The sequence below is a fragment of the Carcharodon carcharias genome, chromosome 17 (genome assembly GCF_017639515.1).
Source record: "Carcharodon carcharias isolate sCarCar2 chromosome 17, sCarCar2.pri, whole genome shotgun sequence".
In the NCBI taxonomy this organism is placed as follows: domain Eukaryota; kingdom Metazoa; phylum Chordata; class Chondrichthyes; order Lamniformes; family Lamnidae; genus Carcharodon; species Carcharodon carcharias.
Window position 1 is genome coordinate 115,074,395 of NC_054483.1, and position 21,430 is coordinate 115,095,824.

The following is a 21,430-nucleotide window of genomic DNA, read 5'->3' on the forward strand; positions in this document are numbered from 1 at the left end:
GGCTAGGTAAAACAACCTTTGAAGATAAAAGCAAAAAACTGTGGATGCTGGAAATCCAAAACAAAAACAAAAATACCTGGAAAAACTCAGCAGGTCTGGCAGCATCTGCGGAGAGGAACACAGTTAACGTTTCGAGTCCGTATGACTCTTCAACAGAACTAAGGAAAAATAGAAAAGAGGTGAAATATAAGCTGGTTTAAGGGGTGTGTAGAGCTGGATAGAGGGCCAGTGATAGGTGGAGATAACCAAAAGATGTCACAGACAAAAGGACAAAGAGGTGTTGAAGGTAGTGATATTATCTAAGGAATGTGCTAATTAAGGGTAGAAAGCAGGACAAGCAAGGTACAGATAGCCCTAGTGGGGGTGGGGTGGGGTGAAGGAATCGAAATAGGCTAAAAGGTAGAGATGAAACAATGGATGGAAATACATTTAAAAATAATGGAAATAGATGGGAAAAGAGAAATCTATATAAATTATTGGGAAAAAAAGGGGGGTGGAATTGGAAAGGGGGTGGGGATGGAGGAGGGAGTACAAGATCTAAAATTGTTGAACTCAATATTCAGTCCAGAAGGCTGTAAAGTGCCTGGTCGGAAGATGAGGTGCTGTTCCTCCAGTTTGCGTTGAGCTTCACTGGAACATTGCAGCAAGCCAAGGGCAGACATGTGGGCATGAGAGCAGGGTGGTGTGTTGAAATGGCAAGTGACAGGGAGGTCTGGGTAATGCTTGCGGACAGACCAAAGGTGTTCTGCAAAGCGGTCACCCAGTCTCTCCAATGCAGAGGAAACTGCATTGGGAGTAACAAATGCAGTAGACTAAATTGAGGGAGGTGCAAGTGAAATGCTGCTTCACTTGAAAGGAGTGTTTGGGCTCTTGGACGGTGAGGAGAGGGGACGTAAAGGGGCAGGTGTTGCACCTTCTGCAGTTGCATGGGAAGGTGCTGTGGGAGGGGGTTGAGTTGTAGGGGGTGATGGAGGAGTGGACCAGGGTGTCCCAGAGGGAACGATCCCTGAGGAATGCCATCGGGGGGGGGGGTGAAGGGAAGATGTGTTTGGTGGTGGCATCATGCTGGAGTTGGCGGAAATGGCGGAGGATGATCCTTTGAATGCAGAGGCTAGTGGGGTGATGTGAGGACAAGGGGGACCCTATCATGTTTCTGGGAGGGAGAGGAAGTGTGGGGACAGATGCGCGGGAGATGGACTGGACACGGTTGAGGACCCTGTCAACCACTGTGGGTGGAAAACCTCAGTTAAGGAAGAAGGAAGACATGTCAGAGGAACTGTTTTTGAAAGTGGCATCATCAGAACAGATGCGATGGAGGCAAAGGAACTGAGAGAATGGGATGGAGTCCTTACAGGAAGTGGAGTGTGAGGAGCTGTAGACGAGGTAGCTGTGGGGAGTCGGTAGGCTTGTAATGGATATTGGTGGACAGTCTATCATCAGAAATTAAGACAGAGCGGTCAAGGAAGGGAAGGGAAGTGTCAAAGATTGACCATGTGAAAATGATGGAGGGGTGGAAATTGGAAGCCAAATTAATAAATTTTTCCAGGTCCAGACGAGAGCATGAAGCAGCACCGAAGCAATCATTGATGTACCAGAGAAAGAGTTGTGGGAGGGGGCTGGAGTAGGACTGGAATGAGGAATGTTCCACATATCCCATAAAGAGACAGGCATAACTGGGGCCCATGAGAGTAAGCGTAGCCACACCTTTTACTTGGAGGAAGTGAGAGGAGTTAAAGGAGAAATTGTTCAGTGTGAGAACAAGTTCAGCCAGACGGAGGAGAGTAGTGGTGGATGGGGATTGTTCGGGCCTCTGTTCGAGGAAGAAGCAGAGAATCATCAGACCATCCCGGTGGGGGATGGAGGTGTAGAGGGATTGGACGTCCATGGTGAAGAGGAGGTGGTTGGGGCCAGGGAACTGGAAATTGTTAATATGATGTAGGATGTCAGAGGAATCACGTATATAGGTGGGAAGGGACTGGACAAGGGGAGAGAGAATGGAGTCAAGATAGCAAGAAATGAGTTCTGTGGGACAGGAACAGGCTGACACGATCGGTCTGCCGGGACAGTCCTGTTTGTGGATTTTGGGTAGGAGGTAGAAGCGGGCCGTCCAAGGTTGGCAGACCATGAGGTTGGAAGCTGTGGAAGGAAGATCTCCAGAGGAGATGAGGTCAGTAACAGTCCTGGAAACAATGGCTTGATGTTCAGTGGTGGGGTCATGGTCCAGGGAGAGGTAGGAGGAAGTGTCTGCGAGTTGATGCTCAGCCTCCGCGAGGTAGAGGTCAGTGCGCCAGACAACAACAGCACCACCCTTGTCAGCGGGTTTGATGACGATGTTAGGGTTGGACCTGAGAGAATGGAGTGCAGCAAGTTCAGAGAGAGACAGGTTAGAATGGGTGAGAGCAGCAGAGAAATTGAGACGACTAATGTCACGCTGACAGTTCTCAATGAAAAGATCAAGAGAAGGTAAGAATCCAGAGGGAGGGGTCCAGATGGAGGGAGAATATTGGAGGTGGGTAAAAGGATCCGTTGAACGGAGAGAGGACTCCTGCCCAAAGAAGTGAGCACCTTTGAAGATATTTGGATACTATTTACAGATCATTGTTTAGTTGTTGCAACTATCTCCAAAACGGAGAATGGGAGCCAGGAAACAGAAGAAGGAGAGGTAAAAGTAAGATCATTTTTAAGAAACATAGTATAAAAAAGCAAAAACAGAATATGGGACTGTCAAGCTTTCTATAAATAAAGGCTGGAGAGAGGGGTAAAAGAGGACAAGTGGAAGTACTAACAATTTTTTTAATTCAAGGTTAAAGCTACTTTTGACATGCCGCTGCTTTACAAGGGCAAGTTCTGTCGAAGGGTCATGAGGACTCGAAACATCAACTCTTTTCTTCTCCGCCGATGCTGCCAGACCTGCTGAGTTTTTCCAGGTAATTCTGTTTTTGTTTAAACCTCCTGCTGTGTGAGCTGAAAACTGTCAAAGAGTCTGACTGCCATTATCTACAGATTTAACATGTGGGTAAACTTTGTTCTGAAGTTTCTGTAGGAGGAAGACAAATAGGATGAATTTAACAAAGTTGAATAAACCTAAAGATGAGGGAGGTTTAAACATTTACTCAGCTTTGATGACAGAGTGGCAGCTGACTAATATTCTTCCAGCCTCAACACCTGACTGACTGACCCTGGTAGACTCCTTCTCAAGTGACAGTGTTCTCAAGACCCTGAAATTTGCTGGCAAATATTTTGTTGAACTTTTTGTGAGCAAGGAGAACAGATGGCTTTTGGAAGCATCGCCTCAAATTTATCGTTTTATGTATTGAGAGCAAAGAGGCAGCTCTCAAATCAAAGAGATGTTCCTTGGTGGCCTTTTTATTTTAATTTTTTGAATCTGTAAGAGAGGTTTTTTTTTCTGATAGAATTCTCCATTGCCTTCAAGTGAGATTTGCAGTTAATTCCTGTACTTTATTATTGATTTTGCACAAATATATTCTGGATCAAGGTTCTAAGCCCAAATCCCTCTCTAAATCTATTCAAGGATGGGAGAATCTCCTCCTGGATTGAAGGATCTTATTGATAGTGGGTTATTGATCAACAAAGGTGGACTGGTTAAAGCAAAAAAACTGTGGATGCTGGAAATCTGAAACAAAAACAAAAATAGCTGGAAAAACTCAGCAGGTCTGACAGTATCTGCGGAGAGGAACACAGTTAATATTTTGAGTCCGAATGACTCTTCGCCAGAACTAAGGAAAAATGGAAAAGAGGTGAAATATAAGCTGGTTTAAGAAAGAGGGAGTGGGACAGGTGGAGCTGGATAGAGGGCCAGTGATAAGTGAAGATTGCCAAAAGAAATCATAGACAAAAGGATAAAGAGGTGTTGATGGTGTTGATATTAGCTAAGAAATGTGCTAAAGGTGAAGTTGGACTGGTATCTGAGCTACCAAAGCAGCTATTCAAAATGTAACACAATTCATTTGCTACACTTCAGAATGATTCTCTTCTATCCAACTCAGGTGAGATGGTGGTGTGGTGGTAATATCACTGGGTTTAATAATCCATGGTCCTAAGCTTTGAGGATGTGAGTTCATCCCAGTTTAGCAGCCAGTGGATTTTAAATTAAATTAATAAATCTGAAATGCAAAGTTAGTCTCAGTAATGGTCACCATGGCAACAAACATTGATTGTTGTAAAAATCCACCTTGTTCATTAAAGTCCAATAGGGAAGGGAATCTGCCATTGAGTTCAACAACTTTAGATCTTGAACTCCCTCCTCTATCCCCAACCACTTTCCATTTCTTCCCCCTCCCTTTTGTTTTTTCCAATAATTTATATAGATTTTTTTTTCCCACCTATTTCCATTATTTTTAAATGTATTCCACCCATGGTTTATTTCACCCCACCCCCACTAGAGCTACCTTGCTTATCCTGCTCTCCACTCTTAATTAGCACATTCTTTTAGATAATATCACCACCTTCAACACCTCTTTGTTCTTTTGTCTGTGACATTTTTGGTTATCTCCTCCTATCACTGCTTGCTTGTCCCAATAACCAACCACCACCCCCCTTCCCCAACGCCCCCCCCCACCCCCCGCCACCCTAAACCAGCTTATATTTCACCCCTTTCCTATTTCTACTTAGTTCTGTTGAAGGGTCATGAGGACTCGAAACGTCAAATTTGCTCTTCTCCGCCGATGCTGCCAAACCTGCTGAGTTTTTCCAGGTATTTCTCTTTTTTTTTTGGATTTCCAGCATCCAGTTTTTTTGCTTTTATCCTTACTCAGGGTTCGGGCTATGTGTGACTCCGGATCCCCAACAAAACCTCTGAAATAATTCTAGCAAAACACTTAGTTCAAGGGCAATTAGGGATGGGTAGCAAATGCTGACCTTGTCTGTGACAGTGATGCCTACACTCATGAAAGAATGAAGAAAAGCATCTCTGCAGAATGGCATTAGATTATTTCCCAAATATCTTAGATGCAAGAAGGAACTAGAGCTCTAATTAAGTTGTCACAGGATTGCTCTTTTGCATTGTCACTTTGGCAAGAATGCCAGTTATCAGAAACAAAAACTTGCATCGTTAAAATGTTGATTCAAAACATACACTACTGCTCGGCAGAGAAATATTTTGTGTCTTGTATGTAGGAAAATTAAGACATTTGTCAACAACAGCTTGCATTTATATAGCGCCTTTAACATGGTAAAACATTCCAAGGTTCTTCACAGGAATATTATCAAGTAAAATTTGAGCCACAAAATGAGATCTTGCAACTTGTTCAAAGAGGTAGGGTTTAAGGAGCAGAGTGAGGTAGAGAGGCAGAGAGGTTGAGGGGGAAGTTCCAGAGCTCAGGACCTAGGCAGCTGAAGGCACAGCCACCCATGGTGGAGCAGCTATACAATGCATACTCAACCCTTGTTGCCTGCATGATATGTTTGCTTCTTTAATTTCAGAAATTTTGGAGGGACGGAAATTTTTCCCTAATATTCATTAGGGAAAAATCATCCCCCACCCAAATTTTCACCAATAACTCCAGAAGTACACACAGCACGCAATTAGTTACAAAGGCATGGTGCAATAAACGTCATTGAAGCGTCTTTCAAGAGAATAGGGGATGCCACAGGCTAAACTTAATGCAGGCACAGGAGGCCCTGAGAGCAGCCCAGAAGGCCAAGGCCAACCCCACCTCGGCTGTTTCCAGTAGCCCTGAACTGATTCTGTGCCCATCAGGTAGTTAACAGCATGGCATTGGGAATACTATCCCCTTAAGGGCTGAGAGCCTATCTCCAAGAGATGCTGGCTAATTGCAGGGCTGGTAGCTGTTCAGTCCCAGCAGCACCACAAGGAGTGGTGGCCACTGCTGGAACTGCACCCATCCCGGGGCCTCATCATGGACGCTGGTCTGGAACCAGTTAAGTGAGGCTGGGTCCACTGGGGTCAATCAGGTGAGGTGGGGTGGACGTTTGTGAGGGTGTTGGGGTGTGGAGGGGGGTGGGCTGCCGTTTCTCAGGGGTGGTCCTGCTGCCAGAGGGGTCTTTTGTGGGCCACGTGATGCTCGATAAGAAGGACCACCCCCCCTCCACCCCCAAGCAAGTCTGCAGGGAGGCTGCCAGCATTTGAGGGCCTCAGTTAGCCTCCGAACAGGTAGGCTGTCCTCCCCTTTCTACACTGCTGAGTGAATTGAATGGAGTCAAGAAGGCGAGGGGCATCCCATCCCCACCATCCTTCCACCTGATTCCACACCCCATCTCGCCCCACCCCACCTCCCAGCCCACTCCCACGGGCAAGGTTAAATTCTGCCCACATATGCAGCGAGGGAAAACCGTTGCTATAACCTGACCTGACATTTCTGGGATAGAGGCGGCTCTGGTGTATAGTAATGTTGAAAACAACGCCATCTCCCATTTACATGTGCTGCACTCTTCAATGAACTGTTTGTCAGTTACCTATTGGCTATTCTTGTGTGAAATCTATCCTGTTCCTCCAAAAGAAAAGAATGCCAAAGACCACTATCCAAGAAGGCTTTAGGATTAAGAGCGAGTTTGGCTCAGACAGGGGCTGTGAATAATAAATGCACACAATACAGGTCATTTTTTCACTTCCCTGAAGGGATTGATTCCGTTGTACCTCTGCAGGGCAATGTGTGCTTTTAACTAAAGAATTCCTTCTCTAAGACAGCATGTTAATAAAAGGGAACACAATTAGGAACAGAATGAGAAATGTTGCACTGCTGCCTTGCCGCTAGCTTTTCCGAAATGTTCGGATTTTTGTATCTCTGTCAAGGCAAAGTGCCTCCTCGAAGCGAGGACTTAAGCATCTCGTGCTATCCTCCGGCACCTCACTTCATGGGGTGGGGGGGTTTAAGGTTAAGGATTGTCTTTGAACCCAATCAATCGTAAATTACCTGTACCAAAATGGAAGCATTGATTAGAAAATTGGCTAACTCGAAGTCACTGCACACTACCTCCTACTGGGTGCTTGGTCTAACGCGATGCGTTAGGAAGGATTTGAAGAGGGCAAGTAGGTCTTAAATCAATGCGTTGTTAAGAGATAGAAATGGGGCAGGAATTTTAGGTCCCCTGGGTGGGTTGCACGCTCGACCCGATTGGGCATAAAATAGCGCGCGACATTTCAGTCGGCGGGTACGGGCGAGAGTCCGCAGCGCGCCCACCGACAATCCAGATGCCTGTTGAAGCCATTCATTTATTAACGAAGTGCCAGTTTCTCGCTGCCCGTCCAATGTGACGGTTGGCAGGTGGGCGAGTTGGCCAGGCGCCTTTTGCACTTTCGAGGAAATCTCGTCGCTCGTGGGCGGAATGCGGATTCCGACGTTAATTAAAAATAAATGTTTCGACTTAAATTTTATTACGTGTATGTGTGCATGTGAGAGAGTCCTATGTGGGGATATTTTTTTCAGACCTTCATCACCTTTATTTCTGATTCTAAAAGTCCTCAACGACCCCCCCCCCGCCACCCTCCCCGAGGCAGCTCTGCGCCTTCAGGGAGCTTTCATTGCGCGCCACACCACGCCTGCGCAGACTTCAGCACTCGCCCTCCTCCCAAACCCCACACAGGCAGCGCTGAGCCTTTCACGCTGGGCTGCCCGTTAATTGGCCAGCCAGCGAGAAATGGGGAGGGGGCCAATCGCGGGCGGTGGACTGTTTCCCAGCCGCTCCTGGGCCCGAAAATCCTGCCCATGGTTTACATTTATTTCTTACTGGATTAGCAGGACCGGATGGGACAGGAATACATCCACAAAGGAATCATGGCGTGCATGTAAGCGACTGAACACATCTTCAAAGTAATGAAACTGCAACAAAAACTTGCATTTATATAACTCCTGCAACCCCCGCGGTAAACCACCCCACAGAACTTGACAGGGCCATTACCAAACAAAATTTGGCACAGACCCTTACATGGAGACAGGCGACCAAAAGCTTGACGAAAGAGGCAAGTTTTAAGGAACATATTCAAAGAGGAAAGGAAAGAAGAGAGGCTGAGAGTTGTAGGGAGGGAATTCCCAGCTTTGGGTCCAGGCAACTGAAGGCACGGCCTCCCACAGGGGAGTGGTGCAACTCAGGGACTCGCAACAGGCCAGAATCACAAAGATCTCAGCAGGTTGTGGGGCTTTATAAAAATTCTTTCACGGGGTTTGGGTGTCACTGGCTGGACCAGCATTTATTGCCCATCCCTAGTTGCCCTTGAGAAGGTGGTGGCGAGCTGCCTTCTTGAACCGCTGCAGTCCATGTGGTGTAAGTACACCCACAGTGCTGTTAGGGAGGGAGTTCCAGGATTTTGACTCAGCGACAATGAAGGTACGACGATATAGTTCCAGGAGATAAGAGGAGTTTACCAGGAGTTGAGAGAGAAGGGGCCATTGAGGAATTTGAAAACCTGGATGAGAATTTTCAAATTGACGTGCTGATAGACAGGGGGTCAATATTGGTCATTGAGCAGAGGGGTGATAGGTTAATGGGACTGGGTGCAGATTAAGATATGAGGAGCAAAGCTTTGGGTGTGCTTGAATTTATAGAGGGTGGACACTGGGAGGAGAACATTGGAATAGTCAAGTTTAGCTGTAACAGGGTATGCATGATGGTATCAGCAACAGATAAGCTGAGGCAAGCGCGGAGTTGGGAAGAGGGAGTAAAGACTTCACATGCAGTGCAAGATGTACTGACACCTGATATGGTGACTCTCGACACGGTAGAAAAAGGAAATAGGTAATATCCCTAAGCCACTGGAAGAATATAGGCTTGGTATCGAGGCAGAGGGAGGTGAAAGTAGAACAGAACGTGAATGCATGCTAGACAAAATAAGTGGTCCGTTCATGTTCCTTACTCCTCATCTAGCCTTACTGTCACATGTTAGACTGTAACACTATTAAGGGAATCTTCGCAAACTTCTGATAGCACTTGGTGTCTTCATGTTTTTTATATAGTCTTGCAACACAATCCAGCACAATGGTTAACCTTATTAAAAAGCACAGTAGGATAACAAATCGCTGATTGCAAACATTCAGCCAAACATTTCCATTGATGTCCTAAAGTATAAGAAAAATGCTTGAATGGCTTGTGATTGGCAGTTGGGCTGCGGGTTGAATTAATACCTGAATCTCAGTGAGGGATATCAGCAGTGCTAAAATCCTGCAAGCTGGGAGGCTTACTGTCTGATTCTGCAGAGACCAGTCAGCTTACAGAAACTGAAAAACAGGAAGGAGCCACGACAGTGAAACCGGACGGGCACTGGTATGGATGACAGGAACACGACCCCGGGGGTGAGCATCCGACATCCAAACGGTGGGTGGGATCTCGCAAGCGCCGCGATGGCGGGTTTGGAGGCCGGGGCAGGAAGAGAAATCGGGAAAACTCGGGTGGCCGTTCGGCATCCCCACCTCCGGCCAATCTTGCCAGAGGCGGATGAACAACAGAAGCGGCTAGCTGCCTGGCAGCAGCGGGTAGCCAATAACTACCAATTAAGGGGAGGACTCCGCCCAGACCTTCCCAGCGTTGGACCAGCGTCCCGCTGTGGGCTGAGCCTGGCAGGCCTGTGGAAGTGGCCTCCTGGCAGCTGGCCACTGGAACTGGAGGCTTCATGCCCGCATGAGGGGCCAGATCCCTGGCACAAGACTCTCCCAGTGGAGCTGCCAGCTGTAAAGCTGTGGACCTCTCTGATGGTTGGGCCCTTGGAAAACCATCTGCCCTTTATTGGACAGAGTCAGCATGGATTTACGAAAGGGAAATCACGCTTGACAAATCTACCGGAATTTTTCGAGGATGTAACTAGTAGAGCTGATGAGGGGTAGCCAGTGGATGTGGTTTATATGGACTTTCAGAAGGCTTTCGACAAAGTCCCACATAAGAGATTAACGTGTAAAATTAAAGCGTATGGGACTGAGGGTAGTGTATTGAGATAGATAGAAAACTGGTTGGCAGACAGGGAACAAAGAGTAGGAATAAATGGGTCTTTTTCCAAATGGCAGGCAGTGACTAGTGGGGTACCGCAGGGATCAGTGCTGGGACCCCAGCTATTCACAATATATATTAATGATTTAGATGAGGGAACTAAATGTAATGTCTCCAAATTTGCAGGTGACACAAAGCTGGGTGGGAGGGTGAGCTGTGAGGAGGATGCAGAGATGCTTCAATGTGATTTGGATAAGCTGTGTGAGTGGGCAAATTCATGACTGATGCAGTATAATGTGGATAAATGTGAGGTTATCCACTTTGGTAGCAAAATCAGCAAGGCAGATTATTATCTGAATGGCTATAAATTGAGAGAGGGGAATGTGCAACGAGACCTGGGTGTCCTCATATACTAGTCGCTAAAGGCAAGCATGCAGGTGCAGCAGGCGGTAAAGAAGGCAAGTGGTACGTTGGCCTTCACAGCGAGAGGATTCGAGTACAGGAGCAGGGATGTCTTGCTGTAATTATACAGGGTCTTGGTGAGACCACACCTAGAATATTGTGTGCAGTTTTGGTCTCTTTATCCGAGGAGGTATGTTCTTGCTATAGAGGGAGTGCAGTGAAGGTTTACCCGACTGATTCCTGGAATGGCGGGACTGACATACAAGGAGAGATTGAGTCAGTTAGGATTATATTCACTGGAGTTCAGAAGAATGAGGGGGGGATCTCATAGAAACCTATAAAATTCTAACAGGACTAGACAGGGCAGATGCAGGAAGGATGTTCCCGATGGTGGGGGAGTCCAGAACCAGGGGTCACAGTCTGAGGATCTGGGGTGGACCATTTAGGACTGAGATGAGGAGAAATTTCTTCACCCAGAGAGAGGTGAGCCTGTGGAATTCGTTACCACAGAAAGTAGTTGAGGCCAAAACATTGTATGTTTTCAAAAAGGAGTTAGATATAGCTCTTGGGGCGAAAGGGATCAAAGGATATGGGGAGAAAGCAGGGCCAGGCTGTTGAGTTGGATGATCAGCCATCATCATGATGAATGGTGGAGCAGGCTCGGAGGGCTGAATGGCCTACTCCTGCTCCTGGTTTCTATGTTTCAATATTTCTGTGGGCCTCCAGCATCACAAACCCATCCACGGTCCTTAATTGAATGGGACTGCTGGAGACCATCTCTGGGTAGATCCTGCTGCTGGGCAGGACACAAACACCATTGGGGACGGGAGCCGCATTTATCCCCAATGGACAATTATTTTCAAAGGCGGTAAAATTCTACCCTAAATGTTGGGAGGAGAAGGTCAGTGAATAGTGACCCAGCAGTAGGGTCTTACCATCCAGAACCTCGAGTTCTAGACGCTGGACTCTGTGAGGAGCCTTTGGTGAAATGGCCTCTTGCCTTTTTGTAAAGAATAAGAGGTATATCATAAATCTCCATTTGGTTGTAGCTTAATTTTAACTCTGCTTTCCCAATATTTGTTTTTGTGCTTGGATATACAGAGTGCAACTTCACCACAGCGGGTAGTAACTTGCCCTTTTATATGAGAGGAAACTTTCCTGCACCTGATAATAGTCTTGTCTATTTAGCTCATCCTTGGCTGTAACAAGGTTTGCTCCTTGTTCTGTGGCTTCTAGTTCTATCATTAGGTCTCTCAGTACTTCATGCCTCTATTACTTTTTCACAAGAATATATAACTTTACTTCATGCCTCTATTACTTTTTCACAAGAATATATAACTTAGAGGAATGATGCTTTTACTTTAGAATGTTCTCACCACCAATCAGCACCCTTTTCTCCTTTAGTATAAAATGTGACCATTTGAAATTTGGCAGTCTTGTGCTTTGTCCTGATGAGTGCAAAATGCAAAGCTTCAGAAACATGTTTCGTTTTTCAGCAATTTCCTTGAGTTCTTGCACACTCCCCCAACCCTCTCTCGTGCTTACCCTCTCTTTCTCATGCATCTTGCTTTATCGTGCAACCTCTCTCTCTTCCCCTTGCCCTCTCTCTTTCGCGCCCTTTCTCTTTCTCTTTAACACGCCCTCTCTTTCTTTCACCCTCTTGCACCCCCTCTGTCACATCCTTTCCCCATGTGCCCTCTCCCTTTCTCATCTGCCCTCTCTCATCCACTGTCTCAGGCCCTCTCTCTCACATGTGTTCCATCTCTCTCACACCCACTTCTCTCATCCTCTCTCATGCCCTCTTTCTTTCTCTCACGCCTTCTCTCTCTCTCTCTCGCACTCCCTTGTATGTCCTTCCTCCCTCCCTTTCTCAATCATGCACAGACACATTTGGAATTGCAGGTTAGCTCAGTCCATACCATTTACAAAGATGCTGGGAAGAAATGCCCACCCACAGGGAGACTCAATAAGTATTTAATCTTCAATGGGAAGGCAGAAGTGTTTGGGGGAAGAGAAGAGAAATCTATCCTAACATTTGAATAATATTGCAGGATGTGCAATGTTGAATAGTGACTAGGAATCCAGCCAATAAAAGTCTTACAGTTTCTCTCTATCATGATGCATTCTATTGAATTATTAGTTTTTTTAACTAGTGTGTATTATTTTTAAAACTTCATGGATTATTAAATAACACAGGATAAAAAGGATAAATCCGCTGTTATGAAACAAAATATGTGTTAAATATGTGGGCTCTGAGGGACAGGAACTGTGATAGAAACCATCTTAATCTGTGGGATTAAACTCTTAGCCTTTTTATCTCTTCCATTCAGGGTGGGTAGCCTTGTGTGTGCCCCTTCCCAGTTATAGAGTTGTTGCTGGATGTCACTCTCTATAGTCCTGCTGAAATCTCTGTACTACAGTGAGCTGATTGTGGAGTGTAGCCACACAGTACTGATCAGTGTGTCTCTCTCGATATGTATATGTCTGTCTTTGTGTGTATGTATATATGCGTGTTTATGTACACACCCGGCTTACGTGCACAGAACTCTGTCTTTGCAATGGGAACACATACTCTCAGTCTTCACTGTAATTCCCAAATGCTACTGTTATGCTGGCAGTGCAATAAAATTGAATCCACGGGTTTTGCAGTCAGTTATGTTATGTTATAGTGGGGAGTGAGGGTGGCAAATCTCTCTGCTCCTGAGGTTTATCAGAAGCTGCAAATTGCAATCCAGCTCTCCGCACATGTGAACAATTCAATTCAGTATACCTCACAATTGATCACAGACAGTGGAGGATGGAATTCACCAAGGATACACTCCTGGATCAGTGAGCAAATGGCCTGGTGCCAGGAACACATCTTGCTGAGTTTACCCAGAAGGAGATTTTGCCAAGTATAGAAGTGCGAAATTCACTTACCCTCTTGAATAGCTGTCCGTTTTCTGGGATTATTTCCATTACTTATCAGTTTACATAACACGTATATTTATGAAGCCATTACAAATTCTAATAGGGTTCTCTCTGTCGCAGGTCTAGGTTACTATGGGTTTATTGATGTGTGCTGACCAGCGGCACAATCTCTCACCAATCAAAAGGCAGAGGACTTCAACCAAGAGGACCACTTATAAGCAGCGTCACCTCATAGTTTGGCCCATTAGATCTCCCAGGCATCAGGACAAAAACATTGGGGCGGAATCATCACAGATTTGCACTAAGTGCGGTAGCGGTGGGGAAAAAGCTGTACCCACCGGGGACAATGGCAGGTTTTTGCGCAGTATTGTCCCAATCCTGCCTCATTAATCATGCATTCCCTGGGAAAGGTGCTATTTCAATGGCAGGCAGCACCTGATTTGCCCACCACGCCATCAGCTTGCCGCTTCCTCACACCAGGCGCCATATTTAAAGTATAGCCGTGCGCACCTGTCAGTTCTTCCATCGTTGGAGCCCGCTGTGATGTCCTCTACCCCCGCTCTGGCTGCAGGAGGGCCCATCAGCATCACCAGTCTGACTTGGGAGATGGTGGCAGAGGTGGTCAGTGCCAACACTGCACACAAGAGGTTCGCCATCCATGCAGAAAGGGGATGAATGATCTCACACATGCCACCATGGGAAGGCAACCATTTCATCACTCTAAACTCACACAATAACCAGCCCACCACACATTCACTGGCATCTCACCCACTGCCAGCTCATAGGACATTCCCAGTCACCCTCCCTCACACACCCTCGCATCTCCATCTGGCCTCATCTCCTCTGGAGACTGCCTCCTCAGCCCTCACCCTCTTGAGGCCACTTGCACAGATCAACGTGTGTCCCCACACACACCCTGAGATAGCACCCCCCCTTCCCCAGTAATGCCCTCGCCCTGCAACCTCATCCCTTACCTGAGGCCACTTCTCCCCCTTTCCCAAGGAAGCAATAGACCTGCAAAAGGGTTGTTGAAAAGCCAAGTACGTAGAGACCTGCCCATGACCCCCTGTAAAAGTGATGTGGTGCTGCCTGCACTGATGGTCATGAGTACTGCCCGAAGCAAGGTAGGCAAATTAGCCTCAAAGTCCTGAGTGAAGCACAGCTTGCCAGGTATACATCGCTTATGTACAGTTGTGGAACACATCGGCGTGTAATCATGCCGACATGCTTGGATGATCAAGCATGGAGGGCTGATTCCGGGTGAGCTGGGTTATAATAACACACAGACATATTAAAATGAAGTTCCTGATGTCCGGCGGTGGGTAATGCGGCCCCCCATTGATGGGCTGAGTGGATGATTGCAAACTGGTTTCACTACATCATGAAACCAATTTTTGGCCTTCCTGCCATACTGTCTGCTCATGCCCACCATGACACCCAACGCCAATGGGCACGGAAAATTCTGCCCATTGTTCCAACTCTTGCTGGTTTATTTCTATTGTTTTTCATTCATTCATGGCATGGCGTTGTCACTGGCAAGGCCAGTATTTGTTGCCCACCCCTAATTTCCCTAGAGTGCAATTAAAAATCCAGCACATTGCTGTGGGTCTGGAGTTACATGTAGGCCAGACCAGGTAAAGACAGCAGATTTCCTTCCCGAAAGGATATTAGTGAACCAGATGGGCTTTTACAATAACTGATGACAGCTTCATGGCCACCATTACTGAAACTAGCTTTAGGTTCCAGATTTTTAAAAATGATCTGAATCTATTAATTACCTAAATTTGAATTCCACCAGCTGCCATGGTGGATTTTGAAGCTGTGCCCCCTAAGCATTAACCTAGGTCTTTGTCTGACTAGTCCAGTGATAAGACCATATGCCACCAGCTTCCAGCAATTTTCCCTCATGGCAACCTCCAGATGTTGGGAAAGGGGAGGGGATCGGCAAGGACCAGGCACTTCTCCCAATATCAGCCAGGGAAGCTGGTTTGCAGGCATCTCCAGTAGGTACCAGCTGGGGTAAGGGGATGTGATGATGAGTCAGGCCCATCACTGGATGTCAACTGGTGAAACAACTAGACAGGACTGTAGACGCTTCATAGGGGAGAAGAGAAATTTAACTTGAGTCATCAGAGCTGTTCTTACATCACAATAGCGGATTGTTTCAAGCATAATTTTTTGAATCATTGAAGCGTGTCACCCAGTCCTGATCCTAACCAGTGAGCCTGCGATAGTTAGCTGGAGAAAAGAACATGAGCACACAAGAAGATAAGAGATAGGAGCCTACTCTACCATTCAATACAGTCATAGCTGGATTTTCCAATTCAACACACCTCCCTGCACTATACTCATATCCCTTAATTCCGGCAGTACCCAAAAATCTATCAACCTCTGTCTTGAATACATTCAATGAGTGAGCATCCACAGCTGTCTGGAGTAGAGAATTCCAAAGATTCATAAGCAATGGAGTGAAGAAATTTCTCATCATCTGAGTCCTATATGGCTGACCTCTTATTCTGAGATTGTGACCCTCATTCTAGCTGAACCAGGGGATCCATCCTTCCAGCATCTACCCTACTAGATTCCTTAAGAGTTTTGTAGGTTTCAATGAGATCCCACCTCTCATCCTTCTAAACTCAAGGAAATATAGTCCTAGTCTACTCAATCTGATGCCATAGGACAATTCCCTCATCCCATGAATCAGTCTAGTAAACTTTAATTAACTCCCTCCAAGGCAAGAATATCCTTCCTTAGGTAAGGAGACAAAATTGTACACAGTACTCCATGTCTGGTCTCACCAAGTCTCAATGTAGTTACAATAAGTCTTCTTCACTCTTCTTTATTCCAATTTCTTTGCAATAAAGATGAACATATAATTTGCTTTCCTGATATTATTAATGAAAATATTCGCATTTGCAAATTTTGGCTTGCAAGTTAATATTTCAGCTGTGCTTTGGTGACTTTTATTGCGTGATTATTATTTAGGCAGTGGCTGTTTATGCAACAGTCATTACTTAAAGAACACAATTCTTCCAACTTTAATTTATTTTAGAATAATGGGCAGCCACAGTGAATGCTGACAGGTGCTGTTCTACTGCTGGTTTCAAGTTGCTAGATACAGTTCAGAAACCAAATCATTCAGGAGCCATATCCTCATCAGTAATTAATCCCCCACTGAATCTTAGCTTTGTGGAGCAATTTCTAATGGTCTGCTTTGTATCAGACATGAGGACTAGAGAATAATTACTTGGCTGGCATGAAAACAGATGCGCATCAAAGGCACAGAGTTACATGAAAATAAGCTGCCTGTGCTGAGAATACTCGAGTTATGAAGGACACAATTTTCAAGAATAAGAATTTTCTCTAAATTCTTGAATACGAAGCACAGAAAGTTATGATGTAGGTACAGCAAGAAAGTAAATTGTATGTAAGTCTCTACTCCAAAGACATTGCCTTGGAGTGAATGTAATGAAGGTTCACTTGACTGAATCTTGGGATGAGGGGATTTCTCTTTGAGGAGAGGGGCTTGGTAGGGTAAGTGTTCCAGCTTTTGTAACACGCAATCCTTTTGCTTGCAGGTCATGCACGATCTCCATCCTCTTGCAAACGCAAAACTGTGGCAAAAATAAGCCTGTTTGCTCCCTGTTAAAGAAAAAAATGAATAGATCAGACTTGTTGTAATCACTGCCTCCTGTTGCGAGCATTAGATGGGCAGAAAGATTTTGCGAGCCATTGTACCTAAGGACGCAGGAATTGGCACTAAATCCTTATCTGCTTAGCTGGACTGCATCATCTTCCTTGCGGTGCACAAATGAACTGAGAAAAGGTGCCTGAGCCAATTAGTCTTTTTCTTTCTGGCAGGAATATTGCCAGTTGTTGCCCCTGACGACAAGTTTGGTGGAATTGGTTTTGCGCCCACTGATTCTGATGCTCCACTTTATGGAGGTTCTTCCCAGCCCTTCAGGTTTGCATGGTTTTCATTTGTTGATGCTTGGAGTAGTAACTTTGGAGGAAATAGTCTGAGAGCGAGATGCTATTTTTCAAAAATTTAAAAAAATAAATGCGGTATCTTACAAGAAAGAAATAGTATGGGTTCAGGGGACCTGAAGTTTAAAAAGAGAGTTCTGGAGGCACTCAGCAGGTCTGGTAGCTTCTGTGGAGAGAGAAACAGAGTTAGTGTTTCAGTTGATGGCTTTTTCTACAGGTGCTGCATGACCTGTTGACCATTTACAGCATTGAAGAGACTGGTTAAAGTCTCTGGTGTGGACTCTTCTTTAGCACTTAATTACTGCTTCTTACCTTATTCCTAAATTTTTACCATTTTCTGTTATTTTTGTTTCAGATTTCCAGCATTTGCAGTTTTACTTAAATTTCTATTAATTTTAATTACTTAATATATTAAAAATGCAGTCTAATTTTCCAACATTTTAAGATTGAAGATGACTTGACAATTAGTCATTGTTTTTGAATTAATTTCTTCCTCTCTCTGCAGATAATTAATTACCATTTCTTAATTAAAATATAAATACAGTAAGATATCCAAAGCCCAATACATTCACTCTCTAGAATGTTCTAGAAGCTGAATTGCTCCTATCAGTGTCTACAAAAGAGTAAACATGCATTTATATAACACTTTCGTAACCTCAGGATGTCCCAAAGCACTTTACAGCCAATGAAGGACTTTCGAAGAGAAATTACTGTTATAATATAGAAAACACCACAGCCAAACTGTGCACAGAAACCTCCACCAATGGCAATGAGATAAATGATCATCTGCTTGTGATGGTTGTTCAAAGATAAATATTGCCATGGGATCTTTTACATCCGCATGACTGAGTAGATAAGTCCTTGGTTTAACTTCTCCAAAAGACCATGACACACTCCACTAGTGTGATAGCCTAGATTTTGTACTCAAGTTGAACACACAACCTTCTGATGCAGAGACAAGTGTTACCCACTGAGCCACTGCTGTATGTGCTTGGGGAGCACTTAACTTGGTAAGATGGCGAAATAAATACATTTTGCTACTGCCATTATCAATTCATTCTATCATTTAATAGTACTTTATAAATGTTAATTGATTAAACTAACTAAAGTGCATTAGTTATTCCATCATAAAGGAGGAAATGAAACTCCTGTATGATTATCAGTGGATCCAAATTTAGAAGCTGAATTCTCAGATTATTGTATCATTGGCTGGTTGTGCTACGGTTCTTAGGTGAGAAGACAGCTGAAATATTCCTGAGGAGGTTGATATTAAGACTAATAGATCAGTGTGGGACAGTTAAGTAACAAAGTCATGCATCACAGGTCGTCATGGTTTTCTGGAGTGCCTTTGATTGCAGGGTGAGAAATGTAGATTAGGCACACTCTTTCTACAGATTGTTTCATTTCACATTTGGTGGATCTTTACTCTTAAAAAATAGAGAAATTTGGCTTGATCCATATTCAGTCTTCCAACTATACCAAGCTGTGGCCCAGAGGAATGTTCAGCTCCTATTGTCCCATCAACACATTCAGTTCTGTGCACCAGTCTCCCACGACCTCCAAGGCTTTTTCCCCGTGAGAAGTCAGAGGTCTATTGCCAGTGGGATCACTACATCCGGCTTGAGATTTTCTGATGTCTTTGGCCATTTCCTCCCATGAAGGAGAAGAAAAGAGATGTGAATATAATAGAACCATAGAACACTACAGCACAGAAAAACAGGCCATTCGGCCCTTCTAGTCTGTGCCAAAATATTATTCTGCTAGTCCCATTGACCTGCACCTAGTCCATAACCCTCCAGACCTCTCCCATCCATGTATCTATCTAATTTATTCTTAAAACTTAAGAGTGAGCCCGCATTTACCACGTCAGATGGTAGCTCGTTCCACACTCTCACCACTCTCTGAGTGAAGAAGTTCCCCCTAATGTTCCCCCTAAACCTTTCCCCTTTCACCATAAAGCCATGTCCTCTCGTGTTTATTTCTCCTAATCTAAGTGGAAAGAGCCTACTCACATTTACTCTGTCTATACCCTTCATAATTTTGTAAACTTCTATCATATCTCCCCTCATTCTTCTACGCTCCAAGAAATAAAGTCCTAACCTGTTTAATCTTTCCCTGTAACTCAACTCCTTAAGACCCGGCAACATCCTAGTAAATCTTCTCTGCACTCTCTCAATCTTACTGATATCCTTCCTGTAGTTAGGTGACCAGAACTGCACACAATACTCCAAAGTTAGCCTCACCAATGTCTTATACAACCTCACCATAACATCCCAACTCCTATACTCAATACTTTGATTTATGAAGGCCAGTATGCCAAAAGCTTTCTTTACAACCTTGTCTACCTGTGACGCCACTTTCAGGGAATTATGTATCTGAACTCCCAAATCCCTTTGTTCCTCTGCACTCCTCAGTGCCCTACCATTTACTGTGTATGTCCTACCTTGGTTTGACCTTCCAAAATGTAACACCTCACACTTTTCCGCATTAAATTCCATCTGCCATTTTCTGGCCCATTTTTCCAGTTGGTCCAGATTTCTCTGCAAGCTTAGAAAGCCTTCCTCACTGTCCACAACACCTCCAATCTTAGTGTCATCAGCAAACTTGCTGATCCAATTTACCACATTATCATCCAAATCATTGATATAGACAACAAACAACAATGGTCCCAGCACAGATCCCTGAGGCACACCACTAGTCACAGACCTCCAGTCTGAGAAGCAATCATCCACTACACTCTCTGACTTCTCCCACACAGCCAATTTCGAATCCAGTTTACAACCTCTCCATGGATACCAAGTGTCTGAACCTTCTGAACTAACCTCCCATGTGGGACCTTGTCAAAGGACTTACTAAAGTCCATGTAGACAACATCCACAGCCTTTCCTTCATCTACTTTCTTGGTAACCTCCTCGAAAAACTCTACAAGGTTCGTTAAACATGACCTACCACACACAAAGCCATGCTGACTATCCTTAATCAGCCCTTGGCTGTCCAAATAATTATATATCTGATCTCTCAGAACACCTTCCAATAATTTACCTACTACTGACGTCAGGCTCATTGGCCTGTAATTACCTGGTTTACTTTTGGAGCCTTTTTTAAACAACGGAACAACATGAGCTACCCTCCAATCCTCCGGCACCGGCTAAAGACATTTTAAATATTTCTGCCAGGGCCCCTGTAATTTCTACACTAGTCTCCCTCAAGGTCTGAGGGAATATCATGTCAGGCCCGGGGGATTTATCTACCTTTATTCGCTGTAAGACAGCAAGCACTCCTCCTCTTTAATCTCTATATGTTCCATGACACTACTGCTTGTTTCCCTTCCTTCCTTATACACTATGCCAGTTTCCTGAGTAAATACTGATGCAAAAAAACTGTTTAAGATCTCCCCCATCTCGTGAGGCTCCACACATAGACGACCACTCTGATCTTCAAGGGGACCAATTGTGTCCCTTACTATCCTTTTACTCTTAATATACTTGTAGAAACCCTTTGGGTTTACCTTCACGTTATCTGCCAAAGCAACCTCATGTCTTCTTTTTGCCTTCCTGATTTCCTTTTTTAGTAATTTCTTACATTTTCTATACTCTACAAGTACCTCATTTGCTTCTTGTTGCCTATACCTGCTATACACTTCTCTCTTCTTCTTAACCAGATCACCAATATCCCTTGAAAACCAAGGTTCCTTATGCCTGTTAATTTTGCCTTTAATCCTGACAGGAACATGCAAACCCTGCACTCTCAAAATTTCACCTTTGAATGCCTTCCACTTACTGAACACATCCTTGCCAGAAAACAACTTATCCCAATCCACTCTTCCTAGATCCTTTCTCATTTCCACAAAATTGGCCTTACTCCAATTTAGAATCTCAATTTGAGGACCAGCCTATCCTTATCCATAATTAGCTTAAAACTAATGACATTGTGGTCACTGGACCCAAAATGTTCACCTACACATACTTCTGTCACCTGACCTGTCTGGTTCCCTAATAGGAGATCAAGTATTGCATCCTCTCTCATTGGTACCTCTATATATTGATTTAGAAAACTTTCCTGAACACATTTGACAAACTCCAAGCCATCCAGCCCTTTTACAGTATGGGAATCCCAGTCAATATGTGGAAAGTTAAAATCTCCTACACCGCACAGCTGTGATATTTTCCCTGACTAGTAATGCCACTCCTCCCCCTTTCATCCCTCCCCCTCTATCACTTCTGAAACAACGGAACCC